This window comes from Ambystoma mexicanum, chromosome 4p (genome assembly GCF_040938575.1).
Source record: "Ambystoma mexicanum isolate Mex_15411 chromosome 4p, UKY_AmexF1_1, whole genome shotgun sequence".
NCBI classification, from domain to species: Eukaryota; Metazoa; Chordata; class Amphibia; order Caudata; family Ambystomatidae; genus Ambystoma; species Ambystoma mexicanum.
This window is the reverse complement of record NC_090927.1, coordinates 1,272,954,611-1,272,979,333: the sequence shown is the minus strand read 5'-3', so window position 1 is coordinate 1,272,979,333 and position 24,723 is coordinate 1,272,954,611. Positions and strand designations below refer to the sequence as shown.

Below are 24,723 nucleotides of genomic sequence, written 5' to 3'. Positions count from 1 at the left end.
AATCAGGCCAAATCGCGGCAAAATTCGCGAATGCGTGTATCGTGATTGCGGAGAAAGTATAAGGAAGTCGGTTCTAGGCTTGTTGGAAAGGTAAGATTCTAAGCTTTCAGAGGAAAGTTAAACCAAGTTCCTAGCCCAAACGGTTACGGAGTTATGAACGATTTTGTGAAGGTTGTTTTTCGGATTTGAAATTTTAAAAGTTCAAAGCGACAGGTTACAGCTTTGCAGCTGCAGAATTGACAAATGACAGTGGTGCAGCTTTACAAATGACAGGTGACAGTTAGGAGGCAGTTCTGGTTAGATTAAAATAGTTTGGATTAGATTATTTGAACTAAGAGATTGGTTCTGCACAGTTCTGCTAGGTACTCACAATATATTTTTGAAATAGGCCTCGCCACGGATCTGGTCAGGTTTTGGACTGGACTTCGGTTCTGGTCTCAGCACTTCACAGTGATCTGGGTCAGCTCTCTGGTTCTGCTAACAGCGGTCTGGGTCACTCTGGATCTCTGGCCTCTGGTTCTGGATACTGCTCTGCTTTCTCTGGGTACAGCACTGCTTCTGGATCTTTCTGGCACAGGGTTTCAGGCCAGAATCAACAGCTGGGTCCGGCTGTGAATAGTCTGCAAATGATTTTTGGGCCTGCTGACAAATATTTTTGCTTGCAGTGGGCCTTCTTGGTTCAAAGTTGTGTAGTCTCTGTTTAGCTTGGAAGTCTAAGTGTAGGATCTCTGGATGTGAAGTTGTCGGTCAGCATGCTCTGCAGCAAATGGAATTGAATGTCTCTACCTGTCCCAGCAGTCTCTTTTTATGTGTTTTGAAAGTGGGTGGAGAGGCTAGCTTCCTAGGCCCAACCCCTTCAGAGTTCTGATAGGTTGGAGAATTCTTTGCGTTCTCACTGGAGAGCAGGATTGTGTGTCAGAATGATGTCATTTAATGGCTTGCAGAAAGGACACTCCCCTGTCAAATTACACACAGATCTATATTTGACCTAAAGACATATTTCATAGATACACAGTGGTTTGAAATTACATGCACCCATCACTTATCACATGAGGTATACTCTGTTCAAACTCTGATGTTTCTAAGAGCTTGCATCCAGAAATGGCAACATTTTGCGTTTTTTAACTGGTTTTGCAATATTGGTTTTTCATTAAAAATTATACACATATACACGCCCTGTCCATACATACTCCAGTAAATTCCCATATCTCTAGCTTAAATACAGTGTCTGTGGTGTCAATAAATAGCGGGGTTTTGCCCCAGAACATCACACAAATTGGAGTTTGGGCTCGAATCGAAGGTACATTTTTTAAATTAAGACTCTCAAAGTAATACATTCCTGTCATTTGATTACAAAGAGTTATCAGTGTTTCTGTAAAATATATATTTTGCTTTCAATTCAGTTCTCAGAGTGTTGGAGTCCGCCTCCAAGACTTGGGTGGGTCAGTGACCATGCCTCTGCTGGCAGGCAGGCCTTTGTTGACAGGAAACAGTCAAAATCAACATATTCTATTCAAGTGCAAGAGCCTATTGTGTGGTCTCCAGGAGGCTCCAGGCAGTCTGCCTTCTATCAATCAAGAGGTCATCTGAGATTCTAACTCCTGGTGTGAATCTCTGGAGGTGAGAGGTTTACCAGCCTTTGGCCTGTTAATTAAATCAGATTGTCTTCTGGGAACAGCATGTGGTTAAGATTTTAATTAACTCCCAGCCTTTGATGTAAAGGCCTCTCCTGCAACTCCTGACATGCAGTTTCCCTGTCAGAGTTTAGACCGCTAGCGAAGCCCTCAGTCAAAAGCGGGTACTGCATGCAATTTTTTTGGATCAGTCTTGAATTCAAGCATTTCAAACAAGAGATATTACATGGAAGTATATTGTCCAGGTTCAACAAATGGAATTGTTGTAGTCCTGCAGTAAAATAATTTTGTGCCCATAAATTAGCCATGTTTGACCTGAAGAAAACGAATTCCCACCAGTTATGGGTTGCTTTTGGCAATCAGCATTGCCCCTTTTACAATGGTTTTAGGCTCTGTGCCCTTTTGTGCTCACAACATAGGCAAAAATGGGTGGCACCTTGGGTGACCACCTTGGTGTGCGCAACTGCGCGGTTCTCCTAGATCCTGGCGTGGATGTGGGCGGCGACAGCTCAACCCCACATCTACCCTGTCTATTGAGTTATTTTTATTCCGGGATAGGATAATGGGCAGCAACGGCTTAATCCCCATGTCTATCCAGTCTATTGATTCAGCATGGGTCAAGACCCTGCACAAATCCCCCCCACCCGACTACACTTTGACCCAAATCGAGGGGAAGTCGGGTGCAATGGAGGCTTTTAGCCCTTGCACTGGTATGTCCTCATTATCTTCTTCCAATTCTCCAATTCTGCAAATGGCACGCTTCAGCATCTTTTTCTCCCTCCAGTCGATCAATCAGTTCTCCTTGCTGGTCCTGATTGGAGGATTGGGCGGTACTACGGGCCACTCGGTTCTCTGCTCCCGGTCTCCAGATAGTCCTCCTTGGCCAGTCTCCAGGTTTTCTTTCTCCTAGGACGACAAAGGAAGAGCGGCAATACCTATTCATTGACATTTCTCCCCCACCATTGATATAGTGGGGTGGCATATATATTTTAGAACTCAACAGATATGAACATGCACATTTTTTTAAATTCAGAGACAGGAACACATAAACTTGAGAAACACAGAATTTGATAGGCTATATGTAGGATCTTTTAGGGTTGGAATTGAATTACTCTGGAGCGGTACCCTCTGGGATTACCGAGGACTCCTCCAGTTGCTGCAAAATTTGCCTGGGATGGCAACACTTCAACTGGTTTATGTGGACCCACTTGTCTTCCGCCTCTGCCAAACCGCCTTTGGGGATGCGGATCTTGTAGGCCACAGGGGAGATCTTGTCTATAATCTCAAAGGGTCCCTTCCATGTAGGCAAAAATGTTCACTGTTTGGCCTGGTTCCTTTGGAAATTGTATAGATAGACCCGGTCCCCCACCTGATATTCCTTCCTGGAAGTGTTCAGGTCATAGTGGGTCTTCATACTCTCGGCTGATCTTTCTAGATTCCGCTGAGCATAGGCAAAAGCATGTTGAAGGTGTTTCCTTAAATTCTCCACATACTCATGCGTTGTGGAGGCATTTATCAACGTTCGCTCTTGGGTTCTGTAGAGCAAATGCTGAGGAAGCACCATCTTGCGTCCAGTCATCAACTCAAATGGTGACATTTTGGTTGCAGATGAAGGGGTAGATCTGATGGCCATTAGGACCAGAGGTAATCGGATATCCCAACTTGGCCCAGAATCTGCCAAAAACCTTTTTAAGATGCTCACAATTGTCCGGTTGTAGCGTTCCATTGCTCCAGAAGAAGTTGGCCTGTAAGCAATGTGTAGCTTTCTCTTGACCCCCAGTATCTCCCACATCTTTGTCATTATTTCACTGGTGAAGTGGCTACCCCAGTCTGGCTCAATCCTTTGAGGTAGACCAAAACGGGAAAAGATGTGGTTAATCATCAAGGCAGCTGCCGTTTCTGCCTTGTAGTTTGGGGCTGGGAGACATTCCACCCACTTGGTAAACAAGCATGTCACAGTCAACATGTACTTATTCCCCCTAGCGGAGCGAATCACGGGGCCTACAAAGTCGATTTGTAAATCAGACAATGGCAGGGTCATCCCCCTCTTTTGGAGAGGCGCACGGTGTGTGAGGGATGATGGCTGAAATTGTGCACACACAAGACACCCCTTCAAGTATTGGTCGAGGTCCTGCCCCATGTGTGGCCAGTATGCAACCTCTCTTAAGATTTCAAGTGTTGTATGAAACCCCCTATGACCGGCGGTAGCCGCATCATGGGCGTGACTTAACATCAGGCTTCGGAAGGAGGTAGGAACCACCCACTGATCATGGCCAGCTTGGGATTTCCTTACCAACAAACCGTCTTGGATCCGGAACATTTTTGGAAATTTTATCAACACTCTAAGGTCCTCTTTCCCGTTGTAATCGGTATCCGTCAGGGGAAAGTTCTCAAGGTCCTCAATGTGTTGGTAAAATTTACCAATTATTGGATCCCCCTTCTGAGTGGTAATCAAATCAGCATCAGGGGTCTCCTTACTCCATTGTGCAATTGAAAGATCATTGTGAGCATTTGTCTGGGACCTAGTGATAGCAGTGACCTCGATTTCCCCCAACAGGGACTCAATCTCAATTAGATCCCCTTGGATGGCCCCAGTTTTCGCCAGCTGATCAGCTAAGTCATTTCCAGTTTTGTCTGGTCCCTCTACTTTGGAATGACCCTTGATCTTTTTCCAGTAGATGGTCATCCCATTCAAGGTGACCAGATCATCAATGTTTTGGATTAACTTCCCATGTTTCAGGGGTTTGTTATTAGCGCATAACATGCCTCTGGTTTTCCAGTTGAACAGGTGCTCCACGAACCCGTTCCGTACATAATCCGAATCTGTGATTATGACCAGTTCGTGGAGTTGATGCTGGACAGCAGTGAGGATGGCCTGATGCACAGCCATCAATTCTGCCACCTGACTACTTCGGGGACCAATTTTGTATCCAGCGGAGGGTTCTGGGAACTCCTTCACCCATACATTCCCTACGCCAGCCACCAGTTCTTTCTCCCCGTCATTGTCAACATGGTAAGAGTATTCATCCACATAGACAGTGGGCATTCCCTCACACTTGTCCTCTTCAAAGACTTTGTGTGGGGAATTAAGGTATGCCTCTGTGTTGTCCTTGATTTTTAGACTTTCGTCCTCGAGACAGTTGTCTCTGGCACAATCATGCAAGTCAGCCAGACCTTGCGCGAGGTGACTCTTCTTGTTTTGGCCATATCTGACCTCCACAGGAAAGCCTTGCATTGACAGAATCCAGGAAGTAATTCGGGAATTACTTACATTTCCGGCCCGGATTCTGTCACTTTGTAGATATTGCAGAGGTTGGTGTGGAGTCTCCACTATGATGTGTTCCCCATGGATAAACGGGCGGTAATTCTTCAATGCCCACACCGTTGCCAGGAGTGTCTTCTCACAATCGTTGAATTTTTCCTCCACAGAGGATAAAGTTTTGCTCGCATAGGAGATTACTTTATTGACCTTGTCATGCTTTTGGTATAATACTGCCGTCAAGCACGTATTAGAGAAACCGGTCTCCAGGAAGAACTCCTTGTTTCTTACAGGGTAAGCTAGGCAAGGCGCTTGTGAGAGGCTTCTTTTGAGTTGTCTTACTGCCTCGGCTTGTTCTGGACCCCATTCCCACTTGACCCCTTCCTTCAGGAGATGAATCAGGGGTCTGGTGATCTCTGCATAGCCCTCAATGAACTTTCTGCTGTAATTAGTCAGTCCAAGGAGGCTCCTTAGTTCCCGCAGAGTTGTGGGGTCTTTCATTTTCTGAAGTGCTTCCACTTTATTTTCCTGGGGACAGAGACCCTGAGGAGTAATCTCATGCCCCAAGAAATTAACATGGGTTCTACACCAATGTGCTTTCTGAAAGGAAAGTTTTGCTCCAGCGGCCCTCAACTGGGTCAGAACATAACGGATCTCCGCTATGTGTTCCTCCACAGATGAACTTTTTATGAGGACATCATCTACATAAGCCAGGTTACCCCTTGCACCCAGGTCGGGCATGGCCTTGTGTAGGAAAATGTTGAATTCATTGCCGGAGTTGAGGTATCCGAAGGGAGTCCGGGTCCATGTGTACTGCTGGTCCCCAAAGGTAAAAGCCAGCTTGTATTGGTCCTCCCTACTGACAGGCACAGTCCAGTATCCATTGGTCAGGTCTATTGCAGTGAATACCTGTGACCCCTGAATCTGGGCCAGCCCTTGGTCAATGTAGGGCACAGGCCATCGGGAAGTATGGACCCGTTTGTTGAGCTCCCTGAGGTCGGCGCAGAGTCTCCACTGGCCGTTTGGCTTCAATATTCCCAGCACCGGGTTATTGAAGGTGCTGTGTATTGGACGAATTATTCCCCGGGACTCTAGGTTCTTAATTATTTCAGTAAGGGACTCCATGGATGCGAGAGGCAAGCGATATTGCTTCACAAACACTGGAGTCATTCCAAGGTCCGTGGGGATTGTTGTTGTGTGGATGTCGGTGCGGCCACAGTCATATGAGTCTACCGCAAAGAGATCTTGGAAATCCAAGAAAACTTGTTTCAACTTTTGCTTTTGTTCCAGAGTCACATAGGCAACAGCAGCTAGGTTGACTCTCTCTTCCACCATCTGCCTGAAGCCTGGAAAGACTTCTGGTTTGGCTATCTCAGCGGCCTCCTGCAGCTCGGTGGAGAAGTCCCTGGTCAGAGTGCTGATTTGGACTGGAGGCCTCAGGTGGGAAAGGCAACCCTCATGGACCTGGAAAATCACCTCATCCCTCCTGAAGTCACAAGTCACATCTTCCTTACCATAGGAGCAGGAAGTATACACCAGGAAGTTCCCCCCATGCCGGGTAAAAATCCTGTCTGGTGTTGTTTTGCCATCACTGTCACTGTCAAAACAGTCCTTGGGGATTGGTCCTAACAGTTCATTTCCTAGATCAATGGAGAAATGTCGGTCATCAACCGCCATTCCAATAATGGTGCCTGCGGCTAGAGTAATACTCTTTAAGTCGCTGTTATCCACCTCTATTAGAATGGTGTCATGTTCTATGTTGACTAATGGAGTTGGGTTTACCCCCAACCCTTGCTTTTGGGGAGAAGCATTTAGATGTATATAAGCATCAGAGTTTTGCAAATGTTGTCCTCTTTTAACTTTCACTTCCAGGGAGAATTGTCGGGTCCTTTCTGGGATGGTGACTTCCTCTTTGATCTGAATTTAAACTGCATAAGGTAGCGATTGAGCTGACCTAAATGCTTTTTCTGGATCATCAAAGCCCATGGGATTATCCGCTAATCGGGACCAAGCTTTGAAGTTTATTAGGTCCAAACTAATGGCAAAGCGATTGAGAATGTCACTGCCTAAGTAAAAGGCGGCAGTGACGTCTCGCACGACCCAACAATTATGGACTATGCTCTTGTTGCCAATGGAGATTTTGAGCATACACCTGCTTGGCAGGAGATGTTTGGAATTAGGTGCTTCCAGGTCCATTTCCCATTTGTCTATCAGTTTGAATGTGGGAATGGCTGGATCTTTTGGGAGTTGGCGGAACATGGCTTCGCTGATGAAGCTCTTACCGTTGTTCACGCACACTCGAGCGAGAACAGAGTCCTTCCCATCATTTAACTGAACAGGGATGAACAACTGCTCTCCAATTTGCTGAATATCAGCCAGGCTCTGAGCTGATTTCACATCTTTCTGGACTATAGGAGTGGGAGTTTCTGATTGTGGATTGGTAAAGAATTTCAGGGTGTTTCCTTCCAGTGTGGAGTACCTCCTTAAACTGGAAGGAAGGGTGATTTTCAGAAATAGAGAGGACCCCCCATCACCAGTCTGTTGTCCTACTGCTATTACTTTCACGTCTGGAGTTTGGTTGTTCTGGAAGTGAAATTCTACTTGGACAGATTTTTGTTCAACCATGTGACAGGTGCGGTTTAAACTAACATGGTTGCCACTCTGTTTTAATTTTATTGGTCGGCTAGTCTGGGTCCAGAGGACCTTGTTTACACAATCTATTAGGGGTGACAACCTTCTCAGGAGGTCATTCCCTAGTAAACAAGGGGTGCCCTCTGGAGTCGCTACTATGACCGGGTGTTTCACCTTGTGTCGCCCAATTTTAATGTCCAAGTCTGCAGTCCCCTCAACGGGAATTTCCTTCCCGTCAAAGTTCTGCAGTTGTCCAGGAAGAGAGGTGAGAGGAATATGGTAATTCTCCCCCCTTCCGGCATTTAGTTCATCAAAGGCCCTTTTGGACAGAAGGGTAGCTTGGGATCCAGTGTCCACCAGTGCCGAAATTGTACCCTGCCCCTGTACTTGTACCGGGGCATAGTATCTTCCCTCCTTCTGCTCAAGGGGGCACAGATCATGCACATTTTTAGACAACTGGTGGGCTAACTTTCTGGTTTTGGACATTGCTAGCGAAGAGATTTGGGCAGAATTCTTTGGAGAACCTTGGGAATCTGAAAGAAAAAGTTGGCAACTGGAGATCAGAGCCATTGTGGGTTCCCCTGGTTCCGGTTCTGGGCTGCCCCCCCCCTTTTTGGAGGCAGTCATCAAGATGGGTTTGAACCAGGGGATTTCGGTATTGTGGGTTCTGGGATGAGATGATGGGCGGCGGTAGCTCAGTCTCCATATCTCCCCAGTCTGAATTGGCATCCTTTGGGACCCATTTTTCTTTGGGAGGAGTTCCCCCCATCTCTGAAGGAGAAGATCCTTTTCCCAGGATCTTCTGAGGATCCCTCTCCCTCAAATTGGAAGACCTGTACCTCCTCCACAAAGTGGGTCTGTTTGGGTACTTTGTTTCTCCTGCCCCCCCTCTGCTCCTTGGGAGGCAGGCATTCAGGGGCAGGAGATTTTGTTTCCGGTTCCTGGTTTTCCAGGGGCTGTTTACAAGTTGGGAAGGAAGCTTCCTTCAAGGCTTTACACCCCCCTTCCCCTTGTGCCTCCTCCCTGGGAACCGGTGGGTTATCGGGGTGCTGCCCCGTCATTGTTCTGGAGCACCAGGTCCAGATTTGGAGCATTCTGCTGTGGCATGCTCATCTGAGGGTTCTGTTGTGCCCTCAGTATGTGACTCAGATCTCGTGCCATATTTTAGACCTGGCGCTCAAGTTGTGAAACCCGCTCAGGCTGATACGGGGCTCTATTTTCTCCCCTGGGCTGATCCCGGGAAGGGTAGATATCCCTTCTCTGGTAGTACCCCTGGTTAGGAAGATTTGGGTACCCCTCCACCCTTGGCCTCCCCTCTCCCGGATTAGGTTGTCTGGGCTCAGGGAATTGGGGAAAGAAGGATGGATGATTTTGGGGCTGGAAATTGGGTGGATACCTGGGGAAAAAGTTCTGCCCAGGATTTGGAGAATTTCTGCCCTCCTGGGGGAAGTTAGGAGGGAATTTCCCCAGGTCAGGTGCTTGGCTGGATCCCCCCCTTGGGCTGGAGGAGTCCACACATAACCCAGGATTGGTCGGTTTCCCTTGTAGCGGAAACTTACATAGTCAGGAGAGCGGGGGACCCCATTTGTGGGACTACCTCCTCGACTCCCTGTCTGTGACTGGCCCGAGGGGTTTCTGGGCTTAGGATTATTAGGTGCAGGTAGGTTTTTAGGCCCCCCCATCTCCAAGTCTAAAACGGGGGCAACCTTTACCTCTGCCACCTTGGCAGCAGCAGGGGTGCTGTTGGTTTTGGGGTTTTTGGGCGCATTATTTTTATTTTCTATGGGCTTCTGCACCTCATAGATCCGGGTAGCCTGTTCAATGACCCAGTCTAAAGATCTTTTCTCGTGAAAATCTCTCACGAGCTGGGTCATGATGTATTTGGGCAAGGCATGGAAAAAAGTATTGATAAATTCTCTGCTGTCTGTGCGCACCCTTCTGGTGGTCTGCGCAAAAGCACGCTTTAATTCTTGCACAAACTCTTGTGGGGCCTGATCCTCCCCACACTGCAAATTGTAGGCTGCCTTGCGAGCCTCTTGGGTATTTCTGTGAACAGAAAAATGTTTTAATATGGCCGCCTTATAGGTGGACCACCTTGAATGATTTTGGTCCTCCAGCCCCGCAAAGAAACTGGAGTACTCTGGGGAGAATGTCCACTTTACATATTGGATACAGCTTTGGCTGTCCTTCAAATGAAAAGTCTCCATCATTTGCTCATAGAGCTCCAAGTGTTCCCAAACAGAGTACTTGGCGTTCTTATGATAAGGCGTGATGACACTCCTGATTGCCTTAATCTGTTTCAATGGGTCCTTAAGCAAGGCCCTTTTTGCCTTACTGGCCTTTTTGGTTCGGGTAACCCTGGTCCATTGATCCTCTGACTCAGAGGCACTGCTCCCAGAGGTTCCTGTCTGATCTTCCAGGTTTTCCGGGATCCTGCGAGCCTGGGAATGGCTGGCAGAATGTGGGGACCTGGTCTCCTGTGTCCTGTGCCGTTCAGAGGAGTCTTCAGATTCCTACTTGCTGCCAGGATTTGATGCGTACCCCCCCCCACTGACCTAACTGGGCAGAAGTTTTCAGGATGCCCTTAATGGGCCTATTCTCCTGGGGTTCCCCACTAAATTGCACTGTGCTTGGGTGCCCATACCCGGATGCCCGCCCATCCATTCCTGGGAGGTACTGGCCTATGAGCCCCATGCTTCTGGCTGGATAGGAATCTGCCATCCCTGTGGCCCGGTGCTCATGTGCGCCAGGGGACATGGGGGTGGCAGAGTCCAGGGACTGAGAGAGATAAAGGCCTCTGGTACTAGGGCTCCTGAGGTTATGCTCAGGAGTTTCCCTTTCCCAGCAAACCTGGTCTCTATCCGCCCCTGCTCCCTGTTGCAATGCAAGAGCCTGCGCTTTCAGTTCCTCAGTTAAGGCCTTACTAGACTCTATCAGTCTCTCCTGCATCGCTACCTGTTGTTGGAGCCTATCATTGTGCTGGCAGAGAGCCTCATTCTCTCTCTGCGTTTCCTGATTGGTCCTGGAGCACTGGGCCAGTCTTTGCTGCAGGAGGGTTACCTCCTGAGTCCCATCCCTACTGGCCTGCTCCTGTCTTTCCAGAGCCTCCTCCACCCTCCTGGTGTGCTCTAGCAAGTCCTGGTGTTCTTTTTGGAAGTCACCCAGTCCCTGGTGGGCCAGGTGATTTTCTTCCATTTTTCTTTTTAAGTGGCAGACTTCCTGGCCTAAGGTGTCCCTTTCCTGACTAAGAGTCTGCATCTGTGCCGTCAGGTCGTCCCTTTGCCTTTGGAAGGCACCAGCTTTCTGGCGCTCCTGATCAAACTCTGCCTGGGTATCCAGGTCTTTCAGGATCAGTTTATTGCTCTCCTCTTTCTCTCTGTCTAGTTGGATTTGCAGGGTGGCTACCTGCTCTGTGCATGCCCTGTTGAAATTGATCTGTTGCTCCAGCTTTTTCTCGCTCTGCAGTAGGGAGTCCAAACTGTCTTGGCATTCCTTCTGCAAAGCCAGAATTCTGGTATTTTCCTGTTGCAGTATATCCATGTCCTCTTTTATTTTAATGATATACTGCCTACTATCATTTTCTGACTCCTGGCTCCTCTGCAGCCTCTGCTCAGAAGAGTCTAGATCAGATTGGGCCTTCTGTAATGCCAGCAGTTGCCTACTCGCCAGATCTTGGCCTTCAGCACATTTGTCCTGCATGGCTCCCATATGTAAATATAAATATGCCGCGATGTAACCATCTTGTCTTGTTCATCCTTAGCTTTAGGAGCCATGTATAGTTCACTCAGGACCACATGTAAGGGACCCTGATCTCTCCATATATCTGACCCTGTTTCAGTGACCTGTTGCGTGATGGCCTGCAACCAGACCGTTTGGTCCTGGTGAGTCCACTCACCTCTCACAAATAACTTATGTAAGAAGTGCTCTCTGGCTATGTTCATGTCTACTAAGGTCGTCATTCTAGAGATTGGTCTCTGTCCTGACTTACAGAAATTAGTATTTTATTTTTGCAAAACAGACCTTTTCCTTAGAGTTTCCCTTTTGAGGAGTGCTTTACAGCGCAATGCAGCATGGTGATCCGACTGGATGTATGTATCCCGTCAGTTAGCACGCTGTATTAAGCTGCACAAGTGATAGATCTAACCCAAACGTCCGGCTCGAGCCCCCAATTTGTAAGAGGATTCAATTCAACACTACAGCTAAGTCAATGCCTAGTCTGGGATACTGAATGGAAACCCTTATTGATATATCTTTATGTCCAGTTCATGAGTTCTGGATGACTACCCCTATATAACACCCCTCTCTTGGAATCCCCCTGACCCCACTGAGCCAAGAAGTAGTTCTGTTTTGCAAGTTGAAAAGGTTTATTTGAAAAAAAAATGTAACAGTATATATATATATATCACACTTTTATAATGAATTAATAATTGAATATCACACTTAATCTGAGCAGTAATCAATAATGGATAGTCTGGCACTAGCACACTTCTTTATAATCAATGATGAGTGGGTATAGGATGGATAAGATAGCAACAATACTTTTATGGTTTCAAATAGATGCAATGTGGAATGAAAATGCAGTACAGAAAATAACTTGATAGGATTTCAGCAAAAGACAATGTAATCACTTTCTTGGACGATTCACCCCCCTTTATGCAGTGTAAGGAGATGAAGATGAGAGCACACAGTTCTTAGGAATGCAATCAAATAGAATTCAGTTCAATTCCCAGCAAGCTTATACAACAGATAGGAGTTTTGAAACACAGGCAAAATGCTTTGAATATGGTGACAATGCGGTGAGTTATGCTGAAAATGCTTATAATTCCCTTCAGGAGGTTCAGGGTGAGTGGTATCTAGTTAATATTAGTTCAGGCTCACTCTAGCAATGATTCAGGGATGGTTCATAGGAGGCAAACGAAATTTTAGCAGTTCAGGCAAAAGCTGCTGATTTTTACAGGTGGCTGAAATCAGGCCAAATTGCAAATCGTGGCAAAATTCGCGAATGCGTGAATCGTGATTGCGGAGAAAGGATAAGGAAGTCGGTTCTAGGCTTGTTGGAAAGGTAAGATTCTAAGCTTTCAGAGGAAAGTTAAACCAAGTTCCTAGCCCAAAAGGTTACGGAGTTATGAACGATTTTGTGAAGGTTGTTTTTCGGATTTTAAATTTTAAAAGTTCAAAGCGACAGGTTACAGCTTTGCAGCTGCAGAATTGACAAATGACAGTGGTGCAGCTTTACAAATGACAGGTGACAGTTAGGAGGCAGTTCTGGTTAGATTAAAATAGTTTGGATTAGATTATTTTAACTAAGAGATTGGTTCTGCACAGTTCTGCTAGGTACTCACAATATATTTTTGAAATAGGCCTCGCCACAGATCTGGTCAGGTTTTGGACTGGACTCTGCTTCTGGTCTCGGCACTTCACAGTGATCTGGGTCAGCTCTCTGGTTCTGCTAACAGCGGTCTGGGTCACTCTGGATCTCTGGCCTCTGGTTCTGGATATTGCTCTGCTCTCTCTAAGTACAGCACTGCTTCTGGATCTTTCTGGCACAGGGTTTCAGGCCAGAATCAACAGCTGGGTCTGGCTGTGAATAGTCTGCAAATGATTTTTGGGCCTGCTGACAAATACTTTTGCTTGCAGTGGGCCTTCTTGGTTCAAAGTTCTGTAGTCTCTGTATAGCTTGGAAGTCTAAGTGTAGGATCTCTGGATGTGAAGTTGTCGGTCAGCATGCTCCGCAGCAAATGGAATTGAATGTCTCTACCTGTCCCAGCAGTCTCTTTTTATTTGTTTTGAAAGTGGGTGGAGAGGCTAGCTTTCTAGGCCCAACCCCTTCAGAGTTCTGATAGGTTGGAGAATTCTTTGCGTTCTCACTGGAGAGCAGGATTGTGTGTCAGAATGATGTCATTTAATGGCTTGCAGAAAGGACACCCCCTGTCAAATTACACACAGATCTATATTTGGCCTAAAGACATATTTCATAGATACACAGTGGTTTGAAATTACATGCACCCATCACGTATCACATGAGGTATACTCTGTTCAAACTCTGATGTTTCTAAGAGCTTGCATCCAGAAATGGCAACATTTTGCGTTTTTTAACTGGTTTGCAATATTGGTTTTTCACTAAAAATTATACACATATACACGGCCTGTCCATACATACTCCAGTAAATTCCCATATCTCTAACTTAAATACAGTGTCTGTGGTGTCAATAAATAGCGGGGTTTTGCCCCAGAACATCACACAAATTGGAGTTTGGGCTCGAATCGTAGGTACATTTTTTAAATTAAGGCTCTCAAAGTTATACATTCCTGTCATTTCATTGCAAAGAGTAATCAGTGTTTCTGTAAAATATATATTTTGCTTTCAATTCAGTTCTCAGAGTGTTGGAGTCTGCCTCCAAGACTTGGGTGGGTCAGTGGCCATGCCTCTGCTGGCAGGCAGGCTTTTGTTGACAGGAAACAGTCAAAATCAACATATTCTATTCAAGTGCAAGAGCCTATTGTGTGGTCTCCAGGAGACTCCCAGCCAGTCTGCCTTCTATCAATCAAGAGGTCATGTGAGATTCTAACTCCTGGTGTGAATCTCTGGAGGTGAGAGGTTTCCCAGCCTTTGGCCTGTTAATTAAATTAGATTGTCTTCTGGGAACAGCATGTGGTTAGGATTTTAATTAACTCCCAGCCTTTGATGTAAAGGCCTCTCCTGCAACTCCTGACATGCAGTTTCCCTGTCAGAGTTTAGACCGCTAGTGCCGCCCTCAGTCAAAAGCGGGTACTGCATGCAATTGTTTTGGATCAGTCTTGAATTCAAGCATTTCAAACAAGAGATATTACATGGAAGTATATTGTCCAGGTTCAACAAATGGCATTGGTGTAGTTCTGCAGTAAAATAATTTTGTGCCCATAAATTAGCCATGTTTGACCTGAAGAAAACGAATTCCCACCAGTTATGGGTTGCTTTTGGCAATCAGCATTGCCCCTTTTACAATGTTTTTAGGCTCTGTGCCCTTCTGAGCTCACAACATAGGCAAAAATGGGTGGCACCTTGGGTGACCACCTTGGTGTGCGCAACTGCGCGGTTCTCCTAGATCCTGACGTGGATGTGGGCGGCGACAGATCAACCCCACATCTACCCTGTCTATTGATTTATTTTTGTTCCGGGATAGGATAATGGGCAGCGACGGCTTAATCCCCATGTCTATTCAGTCTATTGATTCAGCATGGGTCAAAACCCTGCACAATAACGTTTGTTGCCCAGAACCGTGCCTTGATTATATACATACGTTCTTGTTTCGTATTTGTTGGTGATTGACAGAGGCGTAGACAGGGTGGGGCCTAAGCAGGCAAGGCCCACCCAAAATCTGGGGCTTGTTTAAACACAGTGGGGAATAAGAAAGTTAAGTTGCCATTGTTGTTTTTTTGATCAATGATCGTGTGACTTTGATTGTGTGAGGTGGAAGAATTTTATTATGTACATCACTATGTCACGTATATGTTTTATAATGTTTGTGCTAATTATGTTGGAAAGATGAATTAAAAATGTTGTTTTAGGAAACACTGTTGCTTATTGAATACACTGCATGCAGCCCATATTTGTTTAGTTGGTTTTTTGAAGACTTGATATCTGAGGGTACACTAATTGTTTTTACATAGAGAGTTGTTTGTGTTCCTTCCATTGGTTTGAAATATACACCCACAATCTGTGCATGCCAACTGAACAGGGCTGTGTGGGCATGTTACAGATGTTAATGTCACTGCGGTGGGCCCAACTACATTAGCGTCAGGCCCCAGCTGCTAGAGAATCCTGGCTATGGCACTGGTGATTGAAAGGCAACTTTTTCTTGTGTGCGCTAGACATTATGCTCGCATTTGCCTTGACAATGAATGCCTCAATTTTGATCGTTTGAAGACCATTGGTCTAATTTTCTGACAGGCCATTGCCCATAAAGTCCTATCGAGATGGTCTGCAGTTGCACCTCATTATTACATTTTCTGTTGTTGCTTTTCTTTTTGTGGTGCAGAAGATTGTTGTTGTTTTTCTTCTTCGTTGTGTTCTTTTTTAAAATAATAGTGTTTTCCGCATATTTCAAAAGAATATGCTCGTCAGATGGTGGCCGTCAATGAAATATCAAATAAGTGGCACATATCCATCGAGCCATTCTCCTTGAAGATCTTTTCCTCGATTCTGAGCCCTGAACGGTATTAATGAGGCCAATGACGTGTTTTGAGATAGATATTGTCATTAAGCATGTAATACACGCAGATTGTTTTTGCAAATGCACCGTATATATTGCATCACCGTGTTCCCCTACACCTTAGCTGCACCCATCCCTCTCTTGCCTTGTACTCTCAGTAACAAAAGATGTCCAAGATGGTTCCATTTAAATGCAATGTCAACCCGTTTTTTCCGGGGTTTTTTTCTATTCTTTGCTTTAAGCGTCTTCAGATGTGCATAACTTTCAGGGTACCTTTCTTAATTGTGAATTTTATTGCTCTTGAAAGGTGTCAGATTAGCAACACTGAGGGCACAAGTTCTTCTCTCCATTCAGGGAACAGGTGCATCGCAGGCGCGCCCGGGCAGCTTCCGCCACACTGACCTGCCAATCTGCCTCAGGTCTGCGGGGGGGGGGACCCCCCAGCGAACGAAAGGACAGCCATCTTTCATGCTTTTGTAATCACCCCCCAGCCCCCAATTATGCAGAAACCAGCGATTTGAGTGCCAATTAGCTCAAATTGGGACAATGTTTCCCCAATATGGACACCTGTTCAGTTCAAATAAAACTGAGATGCCACCTCGTTTCACACGGACCAGTGCCTGGTGACCAGTTTATAATAACCTTTGATTTGAACTGTTGCCATGCAAATGAACTTTTCCAAATGCCTGGTGTTCTTTAAAAAATGAACTAGAAACACGTGTAATGTCTTTGCCGGAACGTATCCTCTGCTGTTTGCATATCGACTGGTATGTTTTAAACTTTCAAACTTAACTGCGAAACAGAGTGCAATGCAAGTGGTGATTTGAGTTATATCTTAAAATACAAAACCTATTACATCAGGGGGCCTATTACAGAAACGTAGAACTGGTGCAAGTGCGAGTTCCCACAGTATTTGCATTAGGGCGAGCACACATTACCCCAGTGCCAACATTGAAATAATATGATTTTCTCACTGCGGGATTTCTTACCCTGGTGCTAAAACAGTGCACAATTGTAATTGCACTGGTGTAAAGTTTCTTTAGTATGGTCTGACATTCTTAAATATTTATTATGGTATGGGTTATACTTTCTCACTATAAAAGGCTAGGTATTACTATCATTTGATAGCATACTTCCAAATAAAGCACCACCTTGTCTCACCATGAAGTCAAATAAAGTGTAACATGACATGACGTGGACTTATTCACAGAGCGTTTTCCTGTGGGATTGCACCCTTATAACATGTTTCTGTGAATTATGGCCTAGGTTTAACCTTTTTACATGAAGGGGCCAGGCCTTTTTAATTTCACTGTACCAGTTTGACCACTCCATTCCATTCCCGACTCTTAACAACAACATTCTCCTTTAGACATAGTTTATTCATAACTATGTCACTCTTGGCTCAGGCTGGGCAGTCACAGAGTTAACATTCTAGAGTTCGACAGCGCAAATAAGTCACCAAGCACACTCTCGAGCCCCTCATGCATCCATCATTACTTTGTGTACTAACAATTCTCCAAATCTGCCTTGGAAGCGCAAGACAATGATCACATCACTTTAGAACATATCTGCGTCCTCCCTTTTGCAGAATCAGGCTCCACCTCACAGGGAAATAGCCATGTGTGCCCCGCTGCACCTTTCTTTCCCTGTGCTCATAGCTGCTATTTCCCACTCTGCCATTCTCCTATCTTCCCCTTCCTCATGTTCTTTCTTTCGGCACACTAAGGCCTAGATAGCCATGGCGGGGGCCACAGTTTACCACTCCATGGCAAGCCTAGGTGCTCTGATGCTACCACATTGGTGATTTGGCCCAGTATCAAAGCTAATGACATCATTTATACATTATTTTGAACACATAAAGGACCTTTGAAGACAGTATGTCAGTCTTGTTTTTGGAACCATAAAGAGCCTTTATCCAGATACATATTCACATGAATCTGAAGATGGTACATGTGCTTTCCCAAAAACAAATGTCATAAATATCTTCTGCACATATGAATTGAACTGGAACACATTAGTAATTGAACGCATGTAAGACTAAGGCTGATGTTTAGCCTTTGTGGCGACTCGCTGACAACTTGTAGCAAACACACTATGTAAATACGTTATCTATTTTGTGAATCCCTAATATGTATTTAAGGAAATTATCTTGGTATTCTAAATACAGGACAACCTGGTACTGCCTATGTTCTTCCCATCAGTAGAAATAATGCAAAAGGAAAGCATCATGTTTTATTTAATATTATTATTTAAGAAGGACGTAGCTTTATGAAATGTGCACACTGGAAATGTCTGATTCCAGACAGATTCAACTTGAACATATAGGAAGATTTTAGATTTGGGAAACCGCCTACAGTTGCACCTTTTCTTTCCTTGTTCCCACACGCCCTTTGCCAATGAAACATATGCATAAGTGACTCAACACACAGAGACTGTTCAGCTACAAATGGGAGATAAAAAACTCTACTTAGTAAGTGTAAGGGCATTTTGGTTGCTTAATGTCATTCTCATTTGTCCTCACCAGAATAGTGTTGCTCTTTCGTCAGCATATACAGTGCCGGTGCAAGCACTAGGCAAGCTAGGCGGCTGCCCAGTGTGCTGGCCAGCAAGGGGCACCTAAAGCAGGCGTTTCCCTTTCCTTTCATGAATTGCAAAAGAGATGCAAGCCAATCAGAGTTAAAGTACCTACGTAATGTCCTCCTGCAATTTACTGTACTCACATTTCTATGCGTGTTTAACGTGGTAGTAGGGCTGTTAGCTATTGTCACATGTTTCAGCTGCACAGTACATTGTCTGGCTCAAATAAAAGCACTGAGGCCTGGCAGGAAGAAATATTGATAACACAATGTGGTCAGGACCAGGGCACTGACACCAGGTAAGTCACAAGTAAAACCCTCCTGGAATTTCTGGTGTCATACGATCTGCCCGGGCAGGCAGGTAGTAGCAGGAGGGAGATGGGGTAGGGTGGGTATCAATGAAGTCCAGAAAGAAGGAGTTTAAAACCTTTACCAAACAAATCTCAGAATAGATCAAACTGTGCTGTGCGTGTGACACCTTTACCCTGAAACTTTTGTATTAGCATTAACAACCTGATAGATCCAACTTTTAAGCAAGGGCTGACTCAGAGTTCTGACTTCACAATTGATTTGTTGCAGTGTTTGCTCGCAAGCGGAAGTAATGTATATTTATTCAAGCAACTTTAAAACTACTACAAAAACGTTATTTTGGGCACACACTCTATTTGAAAGTTAAAATACGTTGGCCCTTTCAAAGCTATACTGGAACATACTGGTCAAGTCTCGCTGTCTTTGCCAGTGTGTGTATATATTACAGGGTCTGCGCTAGCAGGGCTGTAGTTATGGTTAGGTTGCTCAACCCATAAGAAGAGCACTTTTGGGCGGCTTATAACTTTGGCCCTCCCTGGACAAATCCTCACAAAACTTTGCAAAAAAGTATATGGCCCCATCAGATTGATTCTGCAAAGTTTGGTGAGGTTTTGTGGGGGGCAAACCTATAGTGGTGGTCCCAAAATGTGTGATTTTTCCCATAGATGCAATGGGAAAAAAGATCTGCTCATTCCTACAGCCCAAACCACTGCATAGATTTTCACCAAATTTGCAGCAGGAGCCGCGGCTTGGTCCCGAAAGTGTGCTTTTGTAATTATGGTGTAAATTCGTTCAGTCGTTTTTTTTAAAACAACCAAAATGTAGGTAAAAGAAATTAGTGATATATGGGTTCGGTCTGCAAACTCACTTCCCTGTTCGGTCCATGGACGAGCCTACGATTGGTCCAGAGGACAGCGTGATGTCTGCAGACATTGCACATGCCCGCTGATTGGATGGTGAAAAGCGTGAGGCGCGTTATATTTTTGGAAAAGCCTGCCATGTTGGATTCGCGGACAGCCACCGCTGTCTGCGAACATTGTAGTGAAAACATGTTAATAAATACAACATTGCCCTTATCAAACTAATGAAACAATGCATGGGGAGCTGAAGGGTGATGAGGATGGGATGGGATATGCCCCTGACAACTCCAAAAACCGGGTGGCTTTTTAACTCTGATGTCTGTGAACAGTCTGGATGTCCGGGGCAGTCCTGTGATGTTCGTGAACATATGAGATGTTCGGGGACATCTTTGCTTATTTCTGCGTTGCAGGTTTGGATGGCTTATACCTTTGACCCCACTCAATGAAACTGCATGAAACTTGGGAATACTTTTCTAGACCTGACTGTGAATGGTTCTGGAAAGTGCGGTGCAGTTTTGTTAAGAGGGAACAAAATTAGAAGGGGGGCAAAATATTTGAAAGCATATAAATGTGGTGCGATTTGATGGATTTGCACATATGTTTGCAAAAAGATTTTACAGCTACATGTGAATATTTCTGCAAAGTGTGGTGGGATTTTGTCAAGATGGGGTACAATAAGACACGGTCTCAACATTTTTAGATGGCTTTTAACGTTGTTGCTGTTTGACAAATGTGGGCAAATGTTTTCAGAAAGATTATAGACCCAACCTTGAATGTGCACAGTCTGAATGGATTTTGTCAAGTGAGGGTCAAGTAATATGACTATTTTATGTACGTACATTTTGCTAATGTGTGTAAGGAGCATTGGTAAGGACCTGAAAGCATGGTTTTGCAAATGTGTCTGTGTTACATTTTTGGGAAACTGTCTTAATGTTGGTAGAAAAGATAGTGATATACCTTTTGTGATTGAGGTATAGCCTGTGGCCCTGGGCAGTGGCCCGATTGTCCGGTTCAGGGTAGGTGCAGTGAATAATAGGTGTGGTTTGGTTCAGCTGTGGTCATGCTGGAGCCGTATGTCGTAGGCAATTGAATGATTATTTGCATCCACAGCATGTGCTGCTGATAATGACAGACATAAGTATGTGTTGCAAAAAATATGTTTCTTAAAGGAGGTTTATAGTTCTTTCATATAAATGAAAAGAGGAATTATTCATAACTTATGTACAGTGATGTAAAAGCATGAAATATTTCTCTTATAAAAATGATGAAATTGACAGAAAAAACATTATTAATGGGAAGTTACGCTTAAGATGCATCCCGCCCTTGGGACTCCACTGCTGCAGTAGTTAGCCAGTGGCGTCCCACCTTGGCATCCTTTGGCACTTTCCTCCTGGGTTCTCATGAGAAGTTGCCCATCCTTACTACCCCTTCTATTTATGCACTTGTATCACTGCACAATGCATATATGCATTTATAGAAGCACTGTGTACACATTTTTTGTATAAGTAAGGTAAATGCAGATGCAAAGGATTTGTAGTAGCAGTTGGTTTGTGAAGCTTAATATGTTGATAGAGTTATACGTACAGTTTTTGGAAGTGTTTAGTGGATGGATGTGTGATTGTTTTTGAAAGCAGGAATTGAGGGAGTGTTACAAATATAACATTAAAAAGGGTAGAAGGGCTGCCCTGTGCGATGGTGTGCACATGCCATCCAGGTCTTTTAATGATCCATGGCCTGGAAAGGGGACTGTGGAGATTTGCGGATAGTTATAAAGGCCCATCGATTATGAATTTTATTGTACACTAGAGAAAAGTATTTGGGACAAAAAAGTGTTTCTGTCCTTCTATACTTTTCTCTAGTATACAATTGTCCATTATTCCCATTAGCATAACACAAAATGCTGATGGGAATGTTGGAGAATCTTATTGAGTCAATCTACTTTAATGAGAAATGCAAATGAAGTAGATGGACTCTATGCGATTATTTTTTTTAGTTCTATTTTTTAACTGTGAAAGGTAGTTCCTAAAGGAACCTTTTCTTTTGGTGGTTTTTATTTTGTCTTTTTTTTGTCTTTATTTTGCAGGAGAGGTCAGAAAGTAAAAGTGGGGTGAAATGAGGGAAGTACTTTTGAAGCTGTAATCAAGGAGCATGAGAAATACTGCCCCCTACCTGTGCAACATCTTCCCTTGTCCACCTGCCCCTCCATATTAGTGCTTGGTGTCTCTTCCCTGATGTCCCTCCCCACCTTACATGCTAACATTTCCTGCAAAGAAAAATACATCAAAAAACAATAAAAGATAGGTTCCTTAAGGAACCACCTTTCACAGTTAAAAAATAGAACTAAAAATAAAAATCTTATAGACTCCATCTACTTTAGATTTCTCAGTCAAGTACATTGACTCAATAAGATTTTCCAACATTTCCATTAGCTTTTTGCTCTATGCTAATGGGAAATAATGTGGCATTCATCTCCCGTTCCAGAGACTGGAACGGGGGATAACGGCCCGGCATGCCAAGTTATCGGCACAAGCAAAGCGAGGGCGGATAATGAGGCTCCGGGCCGTTGTCCTCCATTCCAGACCCTGTAATGGGGGATGAAAGCCATTAGCACCCTGGGTTCCCGAGGCGGGAACCGAGGTGCTAAACTTTTTTATTTTTCTTCCTAAACTGGGATGCCTGTGGCATCCCGCTGTAGGAAGGAAACTCCTTTTCCAAGATGCCACCATGGAAAGGGAAGGCGGGGCTCCCTACAGAGCCACCCTTCCTTTTCCATGGCAGCCTGCTGAAGGAGCCCCTATTACCACAAGCACATTGTGTTTTCCCTTTCAAACCTATCACACTTTCAAATAACTTTACCACATAGCCGTCCCAGGTGGACATGGCCACTTTAATCCCATTTGTCGTCCCTCGTTGTCATGGCCAGTAGCCAGATTGTCCAGGTCATTACCTTATGCCATGACCCAGACAATCTGGCCACTGCCCATGCCCACAGGCTATACCTCAGTCACCAAAGGTATATCACTATTTGTTGTACCTACATTGTGACACTTGTCAAAAAATAAAACACGGGCACATTTGCAAAACCATGCTTTACGGTCCTTGCCAATGCTCCTTACACGAGTTTCCTGGAAATCTACCCATGTTTTATTTTTTCAAAAGTGTCATAATGTATGTACATACAATAGTCATATAACTTAGTCCCCACTTGACAAAATCCATTCAGACTTTACACAAACATTCAGGGTTGGGTCTATAATTTTTCTGAAAAGATTTCTCCACATTCGTCCAATGGTAACACAGTTATAAGCCATCTAATAATGCTGAGACCCCCCTCTAATTTTGCCCCCTCTGAACGAAATCCCACCAAACTTTACAAATACATGTATATCTAGATCTACAATCTTTTTTCCACACTTTTGTGTGGATTTGTCAAATGGCACCACATTTATAAGCCTTTACAATATTTTGGGAACCCCCTCTAATTTTGCCCCCTCTTGCAGAATCCCACCAAACTCTGCAAACACATTTATATATAGATATAAAATCGTTTTGCAAACTTTTATACAGATTTGTCAAATGGCACCACATTCATAAGCCTTTACAATATTTTGAGACCCCCCATCTAATTTTGTTCCCTCTTGACAAAACAGCTCCATACTTTCCAATACCATTCAGAATCAGGTCTAGAATAACATTCTAAAATGTCATGCAGTTACATTGAGTGGTGCCAAAGTTATAAGTCATCCAAAAACTGCTTTTCACCAACCCAGTAATGCAGAAATAGGCATAGGTATCCCCGAACATCTGAAGTGTTCGCGAACACCACAGGACTGTATTTGAAAATCCAGGCTGTCAGTGGACTTCAGGGGTAAAAAACAAGATTTTTTTGGCTTCTTACGGCCATATCTCATCCCATCCTCATCACTCCCCACCTCCCTACCTCCCCAGAGACTGTTTGATGAGTTTGACAAGTACAAAGTTTTGTTTTTTAATAGGCTTTTACTGCAGTGTCCGTGGACGCCGTCGGATGTCTGCAAATTCAACATGGTGGGCGTTTCCAAAAATCTGACGCATTTCACGCTTTCCTCCATCCAATCAGCAGGCACGCCCGATGTCCGTGCAGCTCACGTCACCTTCTGAACCAATGAGAGGCCCGTTGCGCAGACCGAACAGGGAAGTGAATCTGTGGCCCGAACCCAGATATCACTATTTTGTTTTTACCTACTTTTGGGCTGTTAAAAAAAAAATACTGGACGATTTACACAAAATTTACAAAAGCACGCTTTCGGGAACAAGCTGCAGCTCCTGCTGCAAATTTGGTGAAATTCCGTCAAGAGGTTTGGGGTGTAGACGTGAACAAGAATGTTTTTCCATTGCCTCTATTAAAAAAATACAAATTTTGGAATCCCCTACAACTTTGCCCCGCCTTGATGAAACCTCGCCAAACTTGTCCGAAAAATTCAGAGGGGCCCATATACTTCTTTTTATGCAAAGTTTGGTAAGGATTCGTACAGGGGGAGCAAAGTTATAAGCCACCCAAAAAGTGCTTTTTGGGTGGCTTATAAGCAAGATAAGCATGCTGGCTGAGAATATGTGCATGGGTATACAGTGATTTAAACAAATCCAAAATAACGAACAAATTCATAACAAATCCAAAACAACAAAAACATATTGGGGTGAATATATATATAAATGGGTTAGGGTTAATGGGTTAAAATGGGTGGGGAGGAGGTTGGGGTGGGTTTTCAAACATGGGGAAACAGGGGCCGTGGAGGGAACCCCCAACATATTTTTTTAAAATGATATATTTTGTTGTTATAGGTTCATTATTAATTCATTCTCTGTTATTTGATTTGTTTAAATCACATGGAACCATGTGCATGTTGGGGTAAATGCATAGCACCCAACCTGCCAAAGTATTATGTGGGTCTTCTGAAGTTAAAATGCTCGTCAAATATTCCATTTACAGAGAGAAGTATTAAACAAATTGAACATTTTGGAAGGTCACACAATCGATTTGATGATGGAAAAAAGTTCTGCCCCTCACAATAGATGTCACTGAAAAGCACAGCCCAGCCAGAGCCACAAATAAGCCATTACGGGTGCTATTCAACATAGAGGATTGCTGATGAAACTTCACCCACAGTGCACTTGCGTGCCTAAAATGCCAAGTAACCTCCAGCCATGCTGCCCTGCCCTGCAGTCTTAGGACTTGCTCCCTGGCTGTCCCCGCCCACCTCCTTGGACAGCCTGTGATTGGTT

General features: G+C 44.5%; 1 protein-coding gene across 3 annotated transcripts in view; it reads left to right on the top strand.

Annotated features, from left to right (window-relative positions):
• The window catches only part of SMOC2 (SPARC related modular calcium binding 2), an 884,027-nt gene that overhangs the window by 649,910 nt on the left and 209,394 nt on the right, over positions 1-24,723 (top strand). The window lies entirely within an intron of this gene.